This window comes from Lepidochelys kempii, chromosome 2, assembly GCF_965140285.1.
Source record: "Lepidochelys kempii isolate rLepKem1 chromosome 2, rLepKem1.hap1, whole genome shotgun sequence".
NCBI lineage: Eukaryota > Metazoa > Chordata > Testudines > Cheloniidae > Lepidochelys > Lepidochelys kempii.
In genome coordinates this window covers 235,210,542-235,223,400 of record NC_136381.1, presented here as the reverse complement: position 1 = coordinate 235,223,400, position 12,859 = coordinate 235,210,542, and the positions used below count along the sequence as shown (strand labels likewise).

Sequence of the window (12,859 nt, the reverse complement as noted above, 5' to 3'; positions counted from 1 at the left end):
CCCGTGCACAGGACTCTTCATAGACAGGTGTTAGGGCAACAATCCAGGCCAGAGTCTTGTCAATTTCATTCTGCTGTTTCTTTCAAAAAAGTGATTAACAGCAGCAGAGGTATTTAAATGGCCAGCAGATTCAGGAACAGAACACCTCATTAATTCATATTCAGGTGGTTTTCTTTGCAGCCACAAGGGAAACAAAACAAACAAAGAGAAAGCTTAAATTCCACAGCTAAGACTTAGCTACCCACCCACAAAAAGTTTGCATGTGACTGAAATTTAAAAGTACCAACATCTTGGTAAAATAGTCTGATGTGTTTGTCCAAAAGTTATGCTTTGGTTTCTTTGGACTTCCATCTTTCAGAGCAACAGAACTTATGTTTTCTTTCACTTATTCCTATTTAAGATTGGTGTAGTCATTTTACAAATTGATTTTATTCTTTATACTATGTTGCTTAACTTAATGCAAGACATATTATGCTCCAGACTGTCTTGTAAGATAACTGATGCTAGACTAGATACGTTCTCTTGGGTAGGATACTATTAGCATCTTACAGTCCTATAGTACTGAGTGTGATGGATTGGTAATGAATTAAGCATCTATAAATAGTTGGCTGTTTGATCTCTTCTGTCTGAGCATCTTAGCGCACACTGCAATAAAGATGGTTAATCAAAAGTAAACAAAAAAATGTTCATGACAGTCCAGTTAACATTAGCACAAATCTTTTAAAGACCAGCCAATCTAAGTCTTCATGAGCATCAGCCATCTGGAAACATATTTCTTATTTTCACACTACTCATACTTGTAAAGACTGAAAGTTCAGAAACCTATAGATACTATGCAGATTACTTAATGTCATAATTTGCATAATTGATGAATACACATTACTTTATTTACATAAAATGACAGCAGATGTCCTGATTACCAGAGTTTAAGCCTGATAAGGCCGCAGCATAGAATAATACAGGAATTGCTAACTTTCTGGCTGGCTATGATATCAACTTGGGTTGGCATCTAGATAACTTTGGTGGCTCCTTGAGGCTTTGCCACTGGTTATGTCTAGTCCTTGATGGGGAGGGAACACAAACTAACTAGCAATGCAGCAAAGAAAGCATGATATTCATAAGAGCTAAAATTAGATAAAGCAACTGATAGCAGCTAATACTAAAAGACAAGGATATATAAAATACTGTATTGATAACTATTTTTTGCAAGGAAAACCTAACTGGTCACCGTACTGACTGAAATATGTACACACTAAATGTCTTTAGAAAGGGAATTAAATATCCATTTGTGAGAAGAGGATAAAACTGGGAATGACACTAGAAGAAAGGAGAGGCTGTGTGCCTGTAGAATTTGGACATACAGTAGCTCAAACTGCTAATGAAGATAGTGCAGATTTTGATCTCTCTGGGTATTTAATTTCCTAGACAACCCCAGTTAATTGACCTTTCAGTATATGATTGAACCAAAATTGGGAGATGCAAGTAAAATAGGCTATGAAGCTTTGTATGATTGCTATACAAAGTAAATCAGAAAAGCATGCATGACTAGGAGGACAAAAGAGAACAGAAAAGGTTGGGGGAGAAGGCAGAAAATGGGAAAGAGGACAATAACCGTGTGAAACCATAGTGTGCGGGTAGTGGACACCTGACCACAAATCAATTATAAGGGAGACTTAAACAAAAAAGATTGGAAATCGTGGTGGGTTTTTTTGTCATCTAATACACTCTTCTTAAAGAATTCCCAATTTTCATTCACATTTTTGTCTAAATTTTTCCTCCTACTCAATTTTGCTCATAATTTCCCTTACCTTTGGGAAATTTGCCCTTTTGAAGCAGCAAGTATATATACTTGGTTGGGACTGTCCTCTGTTCACACTGAACGTTATCAGATCATGATCACTCATCCTTAGGAAACCACGAACCTCCAGTCCAGTGATTAATTCACTCATTCATAATACCTTATTCCAAATGAAATTACACAGGGAATTTTGGGTGGACAGAATTTAATTATGCAAATCAGAATCTGGATGGGAGTCAGGACTTAACAACTCTACAATAGCACTTCTTGCAAGGGTATGTTTAACAATCTCAGTTGTCTGCCCATTATGCTTCTCTAATCTTGGTCCCTTCTCTATCAGAGTCACTGGACTCTCTACAGTTAGGGACATTCTTTCACTTGCATTTCCCCATCTATTTTAGGATGCATCTAATTGTACTGTGTTAAATACATTGATGACATCAGCCAAGAGTGACACTTCAGACAGGAGTGCTGATTTCAGACAGGTTCCCTGGGGTAGCGCTTCAACAGGTGCTGTAATGGGGACAGGAACAGCTGGTTTAGGAAGGAAAGAAGAAGAAGAAGGAGAAAGCCAGAAAATAGAAGAGGTTAGGGATGAAGATAAAAGGATGTGGGGCAAGATTTAACACACACACACGTTATATAAAATAACCAGATTTTTTTTTTAAGTAGGAGGCTCTGTATTATTCAGTCTGGGAGCTCCAGAAATTATTAGAGAAATATATTTTGTGGCTATTTGAGAGATTTTTATTTGGCTTAGTTTTGGCTCCAATTCTCAGCTGCATCCAAGCAGCTGTGTATCCCACCACCAACACAACATAGCCCTGAAAGCCAAGGTAGTCAAACACAAGAGGCTGGCTGCAGGGTGGGGGATTTCTCTGGGAGTGTTGTGCTGGTTTAGCAGTTCCTACACTTTTTCCCCTCCACATGCCTAGCATCAAGATGAAGGACAAAAAGGGTGCAACCCAGGCTTCCCTCTACCCCTGTGATCCTGGGCTGCACCAACGGATTTGACAGTATGTATGGTGTAGAGTAGCCCCCAAGATGCTCTAATTAATTTCTAAGGACCAGCCCAGAATCAAGGGAGCATAGTGGTGGTTTAAAAGGTACCTTTACACATGTACATGTACACACACACGCACCCCCCTCTCTCTCCAGTGAAGACTACTTGGCTGCAGCCAAGATTCAGGTGGTTGGTCATAGAATGTTGCCAACTGACTGAGCTTTTAATTTTGGTTATTATGAAATAACCAAGCTGAGACCTGTATTAGCAAGTGTATGCCCAGTCTGCACACACCAGACAAATTTGGCCTTGCAATATTTTATACATTTTGAAACCAATTTTAAAGGCACATTTCTTTGTAGTTAATTAATTCTATTCATTAATGAAACGGAGTATGAGTGACAGATATTTGTACCCATGACTATGTTACTATGATGAATATATATCTAAGTACACTGTCACGTGAAGTCTAATTAATGCTCAGTGTTGAGGAGAAAAACTTTCCCAGTAATATTCCTGATAAGCACGAGTGAAAGTGCATCCTGTGGTGACTGTATATTAGGGCCTTTTCTTTTTGTTCAGCAACAATAGGTGCAACGTACTTTACTCAGCAGATTGACTTTTCTTCTGCTAGTTAACAGTAGGCTGTCAGTTAAATGTATGTCTGCATAGTTTAGGTTGCGTACAAGGAATTAAAAAAGTTGATTTATTATGTGAGAACTTTAATTGTAGCTGGGTGTAGAATTCAAAGAACTGTTGATTAGATCCTAAAAAACAATGTGTTCTTAACTGGAGGGGGGAAATCCAATTCCTATTATATGCACAATGTAGCAATTAGTGTAAAAGACAGACCAATAGGTTTATATTTATTGATTGCTGTTATTCACCAAATGAAATTCAGACATTTGGATAAAGAGTATTCAGTTTTTGCTTTCCTTAATTACTATTGGCTTACTTTTAATTAACTTCAAGTGTAGTAAGAAACAGTGGTGAATCTTTGGCGACACTATTGTTGACAGCTAACAGTGACAGAAGCTAAGCACATTCTTTGTTTCATTAAAGACATCCATCTTTATATATCATTCCTACATCATAGCAACACACAAATCAAAGATCGAGCAAATAAAAGGTGGAAAATAATCTGTTTAATTTTTAATTGAATCTATATAAACTACAGTTTTTAAAACCTTGCAGCAGCTCTCAAGCTAACTCAAGTGCACATCAGACTCTTAAAAAAAGAGCAATGAAGTATGACAAATATGCACTGACTGTTTAGAAATATGTACAAAGATAAGGCACAAAACCTACAGTTATCAAACAAAAGAGGAAAGCTATTGACCAGGACCAACTCTTTATTCTATGTTGTGTGTCATGATTTTCAGAAATAGTTCTAGGCCTCTGAATCTTTTGAACTGTAGTATATGTGGTAGAAAAATTAGGCACAAATTCTTATATCCCCAAAACAAACTATACAAAGCCCACTTTAGACAGTGAATTAAAATAAATAAAAAGCCTTTTATCATCGATTCTGCTCCCTAAAGGTTTGTGTTAGTGTTAGAGAAGTCTAGTGTAGTAAAGTCTAGTAAAAGGCAAAACTCTCTGAACTGGTTAATTTGAAGACCCATGATATTTACAGACGCTTTATGAGATAGAACAGAAGTGGAGATGAATCATAGAATCATAGAAGATTAGGGCTGGAAGAGACCTCAGGTCATCATCTAGTCCAACCCCCTACTCAAAGCAGGACCAACCCCAACTAAACCATCCCAGCCAGGGCTTTGCCAACCTGGGCCTTAAAAACAGTGAAGGATGGAGATTCCACCACCTCCCCTAGGTAACCCATTCCAGTGCTTCACCACCCTCCTAGTGAAGGAGTGACTTTAGCCTTAATTATCTTAGATGAAGAGACTTCAGCCATAGATAAGATTTTTGCATTTACGTACGGATGCTTTCTTAAGGCTTGTCTTCACTACTGGGGTAAACTGACCTAAGTTATGCTACATAGCTGGAGTCGACATAGCTTAGGTCGACTTACCCGGTGTCTTCACTGCGCTGCGTTAACGGGAGATGCTCTCTGGCTGACTTACCTTACTTTTCTAGGACAGATGGAGTAGTGGGGTCAACCAGACAGCACTCTGCCATCAATTTAGTGGGTCTTCACTAGACCCGTTAAATCGACACCCGCTGCATCAATTTATTGGACCAACTTCTGATGATGAGAAAGACAAGCTTTCAAGTTTACACAGAGCACTTCTTCAGTTCTGGGAAACAGCTGAGACACTCTGAGTAAGTTTCTCAGACCTGAAGAAGAAGAGCTCTGTGTAAGCTCGAAAGCTTGTCTCTCTCACCAACAGAAGTTGGTCCAATAAAAGATATCACCTCACTCACCCTGTGTCATAAATATAAATTTTTTCCTGGCCAGAGGAAAAACCCTTTCACCCGTAAAGGGTTAAGAAGCTAAGATAACCTCACTGGCACCTGACCAGAATGACCAATGAGGAGACAAGATACTTCAAAGCTGGAGGGGGGTGGGAAAACAAAGGGTCTTCTCTGTCTGTGTGATGCTTTTGCCGGGACCAGAGCAGGAATGCAGGTCAGAACTCCTGTAAAGAGTTAGTAAGCAATCTAGTTAGATATGTGTTAGATTCTGTTTTGTTTAAATGGCTAATAAAATTAGTTGTGCTGAATGGAATATATATTCCTGTTTTTGTGTCTTTTTGTAACTTAAGGTTTTGCCTAGAGGTATTCTCTATGTTTTGAATCTGATTACCCTGTAAGGTATTTACCATCCTGATTTTACAGAGGTGATTCTTTTACTTTTTCTTTAATTAAAATTCTCTTTTAAGAACCTGATTGCTTTTTCATTGTTCTTAAGATCCAAGGGTTTGGGTCTGTGTTCACCTATGCAAATTGGTGAGGATTTTTATCAAGCCTTCCCCAGGAAAGGGGGTGTAGTGCTTGGGGGGATTTTTGGGGGGAGACGTTTCCAAGTGGGCACTTCCCCTGTTCTTTGTGTAACACTTTGGTGGTGGCAGCTTTTAACCTAAGCTGGTAAGAATAAGCTTAGGGCGTCTTTCATGCAGGTCCCCCCATCTGTACCCTAGAGTTCAGAGTGAGGAAGGAACCTTGACACCTTGTCTCTATAATATCCTGGGAACGACATGGCTACAACATTGCAGTTAAAGGATTCTCGCTTAACTACAAAAAACCTATTAAGGTTGTCATTTTTTAAAACAGTGTTATGTTTGGAATAAAAAAAACATACATTTTAAAATAGTTTTAAACTTCCCTATACTTTTCTTTTAAACAGTATTTTTATTCTTCTTCAGTTGTAGTTGAGAGCCTGTTTACATTCATTTTAATGAAAAACATCTTCAAATAGATTTAAAAAATAATGCTTTTCTTTTAGTTTTAACACCACTTCTCCTAGAACAGGATCAGATACCAAACAACAGAAGATAATTTCTTCCCACATTTTGAAGCTGTGTTTGTGGCTGTGAAGCACTCTCTGAATGTGTTGTATTTTTAGGCTGCTGATACATCTGGGCTGCTCTGAGCTCCTAGTTACCCATCATCCTTCAAGTCTGAGAAATATTTGTTAGTTTGGGATTTTGTCTCATTGAGACGTCTTCCTGAAATTTGTGGATTATTCTGAAACACACATACGCATCCACATGCTGACTAACTGAACTCAAAGCTGAAGAGACTGTGTAGGTTTTTTCCTACAAGGAATACTAGTTTAAATTAAATCCACATAAAGAGATTCATCTGTGTAAAATAATATTGAAACAGAAGTCATAATTTTTGCTTGCAGCACAGAAGTTCAATTAAAGGGAAAAACTTTGTAACTTCTTGTGTTCAGTGATTGGATTCTGCACTCTCTAAATATTTTGTTGAGCTAACTAATGGAAGTTTTCATACTTTGTATGTGAGAGAGGGTAAGTGTGTGTGAGAGTGAGAGGCAATATTAAAAGATATGGTCAAAATATGATTATCTTCTGCCTTTGACAAAAATCAATCAAAAAGTGAGAATCTGATTCCTATGTCAAAACCCACTGTGAACATCACATATATTTTGTAATTCTACTACCATGGAATTTGCTGCAGGATCCATCTCTTGTTGTAAAACTGTGCTCCAGAATTGTGCTGCACTCAAAAAATTACATTTCTTGTCTCCCTGGTTGTAAAGATGTCTTAAAAATGTGAACTAGTATGTAAGTCAATCCAGTGTTGCCTTCCTGAGTCTATAGACAACATGAAACAATAGCTCAGAGAAGCTCAGATCTTCTTAGTAGGCTGTTCATTCTGAAACCTAATGATAGATACACATGTTGACAAATTATATCCTATAATTATTTAATTGCTGCTAATTTTATGTCAATCTCAAACTGCCTTCCCACGTACTGAAATCACATTAGTTCATACTATATAGGTACCAAAACCTTTGCCTCCTAACAATTTTAATCTGCAGCAAATTGAAAAGTGACCAACTATTTGGGGACTGCATAAAATAAAATTAATTTAATAGCAAAATAAACAACATTAGGGCTACTGTACTTATTCATTTTCATACATGGTTAAAATTAAAATGTCCATGTTTTAACTTAAATGGAGCGTCACAGAATTTGGGTCCAAGTTGCTGTTGAGACAAATGTGCCTGCAGAATTTTGATTCTAGTATTTGATCTTTAGCTAAAAACTTTTTTTAAAAGTCTAGTATCATCCTGTATATTACAGATACAAGTGTCCCATTGGGTTTGCCCATGTTGCATGTGGATTAGCCAGCTTCACAAAATACCCAATGGTACTTGCTGGTAAATCTAAGAGCAGGATCAAGACCCTAAGGATATAGCATAGAGGATTATGTTTTCCTCCCAGCATGTGAGCATGACTCCCATTATTGATAATGGATGCAGTATGACCAATTAATGACTGGGTTACATCTGAAGGAAATTTAGAGGTTTTACAAGACTGCAGATTAATTCAGTTTCCTGGGGAGTCTTCACAGGGTTTGTGGGAGAAAGATTTACATTTCCTCCCATTCCCCAACCCTTCCCCCAGTCACGAGTCCAAAAACCTGGAGAGCTTTCCACAGAATCCTGGAGCAGGGAGCAGGCCAAGGATGCTGCCACAGAGGCTGATTCTCCTCTCCATGACTGGAGGCAGAGATCTGCACAATCTGTCCCGTAGTGTTTAAGGATTTTACAATGTTGTAATTATAATGGCATACTGTACAATCATCTCTTGTTATTTCACTTATATTCTAACACTTTTATCCACACTACTAGGATTAATGTTGTTATTAAAAAAAGCAGATGACCCTAAACTAACTAAATAAAAAGACTACAGATAAGAATGCAGCGTCAGTGCCATAAAGATCTATAGTATCAAGTCAGAGCAAGATCGGATGGCTGAAGACTGCCATACAGATTATGTTTCCCAGCTAAACATCTGTCTTCAATCACACAGGCTGCCCTTTCTTTCTCAGCATTATTAATCTCATGAAAGATAGTCATTCTCCTGGACTCATGCACACTCCATGTAGCTGCTCAATATCATCTCAGGTGGTCAGTTGGGTCCTGTTACACAATTGATACCATATGGGAAGTTTGGACAGACAAGTGATGTACAGTTTGGGCAAAACTAATAAACACTAACTCTACTCAGACAGTATGTTCAAACCTGAATGGTACAAAGGAAACTGTGCCATTTTAATATATTCTGTGTTGACTGAAGTGGCTCGTATGAGGCTGGGCTATGTTTCTTTGGTACTGTTTTTAATGTATGAATCATAACACAGACTCTAGAATGAAAAAGACTTGCGGCTACAGTTCAGGTAACAGACTGCTGATCTCCATGACAGACAGCAGCTTTCAATCAAGTAAATGCCTTTTGGAGAAGTTTATCTTTATTGAAAGGGAAAAATGAGCTAAATCATTTTGGGGATTATGAAAGGGAATACCACAAAGGCTGAAACTGCAAGGAGATAAGCTCCTTCCATGAGACAAGCAGCACCTCACAGGATCAGGCCCATAATTTGAAAGCCTCAACAGATGCGTGCGAGTGTCATGGCTGCATGCCTGCTGCTGGTCACATCTAGACCATACCAGATGCTTGGTATAGTTCAGAAATTCTAATGGAGTCAAAATAAAATTTAGAACATATTCTACAAACATGGAGAAAAAAGGAAATTGTGATATGACTGTTATTAAACAATATTTATTAAATGGTATATATATATATATATATATATATATATATAAACTTTCAACCATACATTCTCACTACCCTGAGTAGTTTCTGTTGGTAGAGAATAGGAATTGAAGGTGAATGGCACCATACAGGATTGGGCCCCAGACGAGGAATTTGCTCTAGGAAACTATAATGTGAGATGTTAGTGCTTTCATCAGCTTTTCAATATGCCTGTCTCTGGCAATCACCTATGGATAGGGATCTGGAGCAGTAATGTTAAGTATTATTATTAATAATAATAATACTGTACCTACATATTATATAGCAGTTTTCACCAGTAAATCTCAAAGAGTTTTACAAAGAAGGTGGGTATTATTATTCCCATTTTACAGATGGGGAAACTGAAGCATGAAGAGGTGAAGTGACTTAAGGTCACCCAGCAGATCAGTGGCCAAATCAGGAACAGAACTCAGGTACCCTCGTTGCCAGTCTAGTGCTCAAAGCATGAGGTCTGATATGTAACTCAGTACACATATGGCTTGCTTAACTCAAAGTTCAGTGAAAACACAGAACCAGATAAAGACGGAATAACTTTAGTTAGAGGAAAGGCAACATATTGATAAACATCAATGGAGAGTGAGAAAGAAGAGGATGAAAAGCACTGATTGCTGCCAAATGGACCCACAGGGAACTGATAGAGTGACCTGATGTATTAAGGGTAAGCAAGTAATCCAGGAAGCCGAGATCCCAGTGGACTCTGGAGATAACTGTTTTTGTTGCTTCCATTTGGCTGAATGGCATCTCTTGGTGGAATCCTTCCTGCTCTGGCTGAAGATATGGTCAATAGCGATTAAAGCTGAGTGCTCTACATCGTATGCCCATCCAAATGCCAGGGGGGCTTGAGTCGTAGTGGCCCTGGGTTGGGATGCCTGATCATGCCATTGTATCACAGATGCAGAAATGGTTGGATGTCAACAGGCAGACTTCCTTCTCAGAAAGTCCAAGAGACAGAAATGTCTTGACCAGTTAGGCATAATGAGGATGACCAGAGCCCTGTCATGATGGATCTTTCTCAGGATTTGTGATATCAATGGGATGGCAGGGAAGGCATACTTGAGGTGGTCCATCCAACTTAACAGAAAGGTGTTGCCCTTTGTGCCTTGGCGCAGAGCCACTCTGGAGCAGTAGAGGGGAATTTTTTGTTCCCTAGCAAGGCAAAGAGATATCAGTACTGGTCTGTGGTCATCCTGCACCAACAGGTCAGTTACCAAGTTGTGTTCAAAACAGGAATTGCAGCAAAAGAGTTAAGCTGGGTCAAGATGCCAGGAGATCAAGATCAGGTGCTGACTTGTACACAAGAGGCAAGTCTCAGAGTCCGGGTTGACTCAGATATGGAGCCAGAGTCTGGAGTCACAAGGCAAGCATACAGTCTGCATCGTTGCTCAGAGAGCTCCCTGGGATAACTTCCCAGTTTATATACCAGCATGAGCCAATCAGTGGGCTCCGGGCAGTACTTCCTGCAGTATCTAGCTTCACAGGCTCCCCCAGTGGAAACCTGGCTGATCTTCCAGCGGCAATGTGGAAGTGTCGGCGGCCTGGACCACCCAGGTTCTAGTCCGACAGGTTCTTACAAGAGATACCAGGATGGTGTTCCCTTCTAATTAAAGTTCTCATTGAGAACAGAATCGTGAATCACACATTTGTGATCTATAGAGACTGTGTGCCTTCTAGCAAGCACTGTGTGCATGATAGATAAACTGCTGAGAGGGTTATGTGATTTCTGATACACCAGTTCCAGAGGTTGACTGTGTCTACACACAGAGGGAAGGATCTTGTACCCCCACTGGTTTATGTAGAAATTGTCTGACATATCTGATTCAGGCATATCCAGGTTGAGTGGAAGGAATGTGTTGCAAGCCCAATGGACCACCCTTTATTCCAGTAAGTTGATATGCATCCTGGGCTCCTAAGGGATCCAGATGCCTTATGCAGTGGGATTGTCCATATGAGGTCCTCAACCTAAAAAGAAGGCATCTGTTATTATAGTCACTTCGGGTGTAAGTGTCAGGAAAGAAATTCTCACCCAGACTTTCTCTGGCTCTGTCCATCAGGCAAAAGAGGCCAAAATTTTGGTTGGGAGCATTACTTTGGAACTGATAATCTATGATGAGATTACTGGTTCTGTGGATGAAGGGAAAGCAGTGGATGTATTGTTTCTTGACTTTAGCAAAGCTTTTGACACGGTCTCCCACAGTATTCTTGTCAGCAAGTTAAAGAAGTATGGGCTGGATGAATGCACTATAAGGTGGGTAGAAAGTTGGCTAGATTGTCGGGCTCAACAGGTAGTGATCAATGGCTCCATGTCTAGATGGCAGCCGGTATCAAGTGGAGTGTCCCAAGGGTCAGTCCTGGGGCCGGTTTTGTTCAATATCTTCATAAATGATCTGGAGGATGGTGTGGATTGCACTCTCAGCAAATTTGCGGATGATACTAAACTAGGAGGAGTGGTAGATACGGTGGCAGGTAGGGATAGGATACAGAGGGACCTAGACAAATTGGAGGATTGGGCCAAAAGAAATCTGATGAGGTTCAACAAGGATAAGTGCAGGGTCCTGCACTTAGGACGGAAGAATCCAATGCACCGCTACAGATTAGGGACCGAATGGCTAGGCAGCAGTTCTGCGGAAAAGGACCTAGGGGTGACAGTGGACGAGAAGCTGGATATGAGTCAACAGTGTGCCCTTGTTGCCAAGAAGGCCAATGGCATTTTGGGATGTATAAGTAGGAGCATAGCCAGTAGATGGAGTGATGTGATCGTTCCCCTCTATTCGACATTGGTGAGGCCTCATCTGGAGTACTGTGTCCAGTTTTGGGCCCCACACTACAAGAAGGATGTGGAAAAATTGGAGAGAGTCCAGCGAAGGGCAACAAAAATGATTAGGGGACTGGAACACATGACTTATGAGGAGAGGCTGAGGGAACTGGGATTGTTTAGTCTGCAGAAGAGAAGAATGAGGGGGGATTTGATAGCTGCTTTCAACTACCTGAGAGGTGGTTCCAAAGAGGATGGTTCTAGACTATTCTCAGTGGTGGAAGAGGACAGGACAAGGAGTAATGGTCTCAAGTTGCAGTGGGGGAGGTTTAGGTTGGATATTAGGAAAAACTTTTTCACTAGGAGAGTGGTGAAACACTGGAATGCGTTACCTAGGGAGGTGGTAGAATCTCCTTCCTTAGAAGGCTTGACAAAGCCCTGGCTGGGATGATTTAATTGGGGATTGGTCCTGCTTTGAGCAGGGGGTTGGACTAGATGACCTCCTGAGGTCCCTTCCAACCCTGATATTCTATGATTCTATGATATTTTTTATGGTAAGTAGGTTTGTAGGCACCAGAGGCGAAGCCTGGTGAATGGTATTACATGAGTGCATGAGGCTACGTGCAATGATGAGTTGCCAAAATCTTAACAACGGGTTCCCTCCTCACCCCACAAGGGGGTCGTTACCCACCCCCACTCCCCAGGACTCCTGCCCCCTCCAACCCCCCCGCGTTCCTTGACACCCCCCCCCCAGGACCCCTGCCCCATCCAATCCCCTCCCCTGTCCCCTGACTGCCCCCAAAACCGGGCAGGAAGGTCTCGTGGGCCACTGTAGTGTGTGCCCACCCCACCCCTAAGAGCCAGAGGCACCTGCCGAGGGGTGAGGTGGGGAGTCCTGGTGGTGCTTACCTGGGGCAGCTCCCAGGAAGCATCTGGCAGGTCCCTCTGGCTCCTAGGGGTGGGGGAGCGTAGCTATCGGGGGAGCGGCCGCTCCCCCACTGATGACATCAAAAGTGGCGCCTTAGGTGCCGACTCCCTGGGTGCTCCCATGGGGA

The 12,859-nt window shown here is 40.9% G+C and overlaps 1 protein-coding gene across 14 annotated transcripts in view; it reads right to left on the bottom strand.

The window, feature by feature from the left end:
* KIAA1217 (KIAA1217 ortholog) overlaps nucleotides 1–12,859 on the bottom strand; it is a 547,501-nt gene that overhangs the window by 378,896 nt on the left and 155,746 nt on the right. The window lies entirely within an intron of this gene.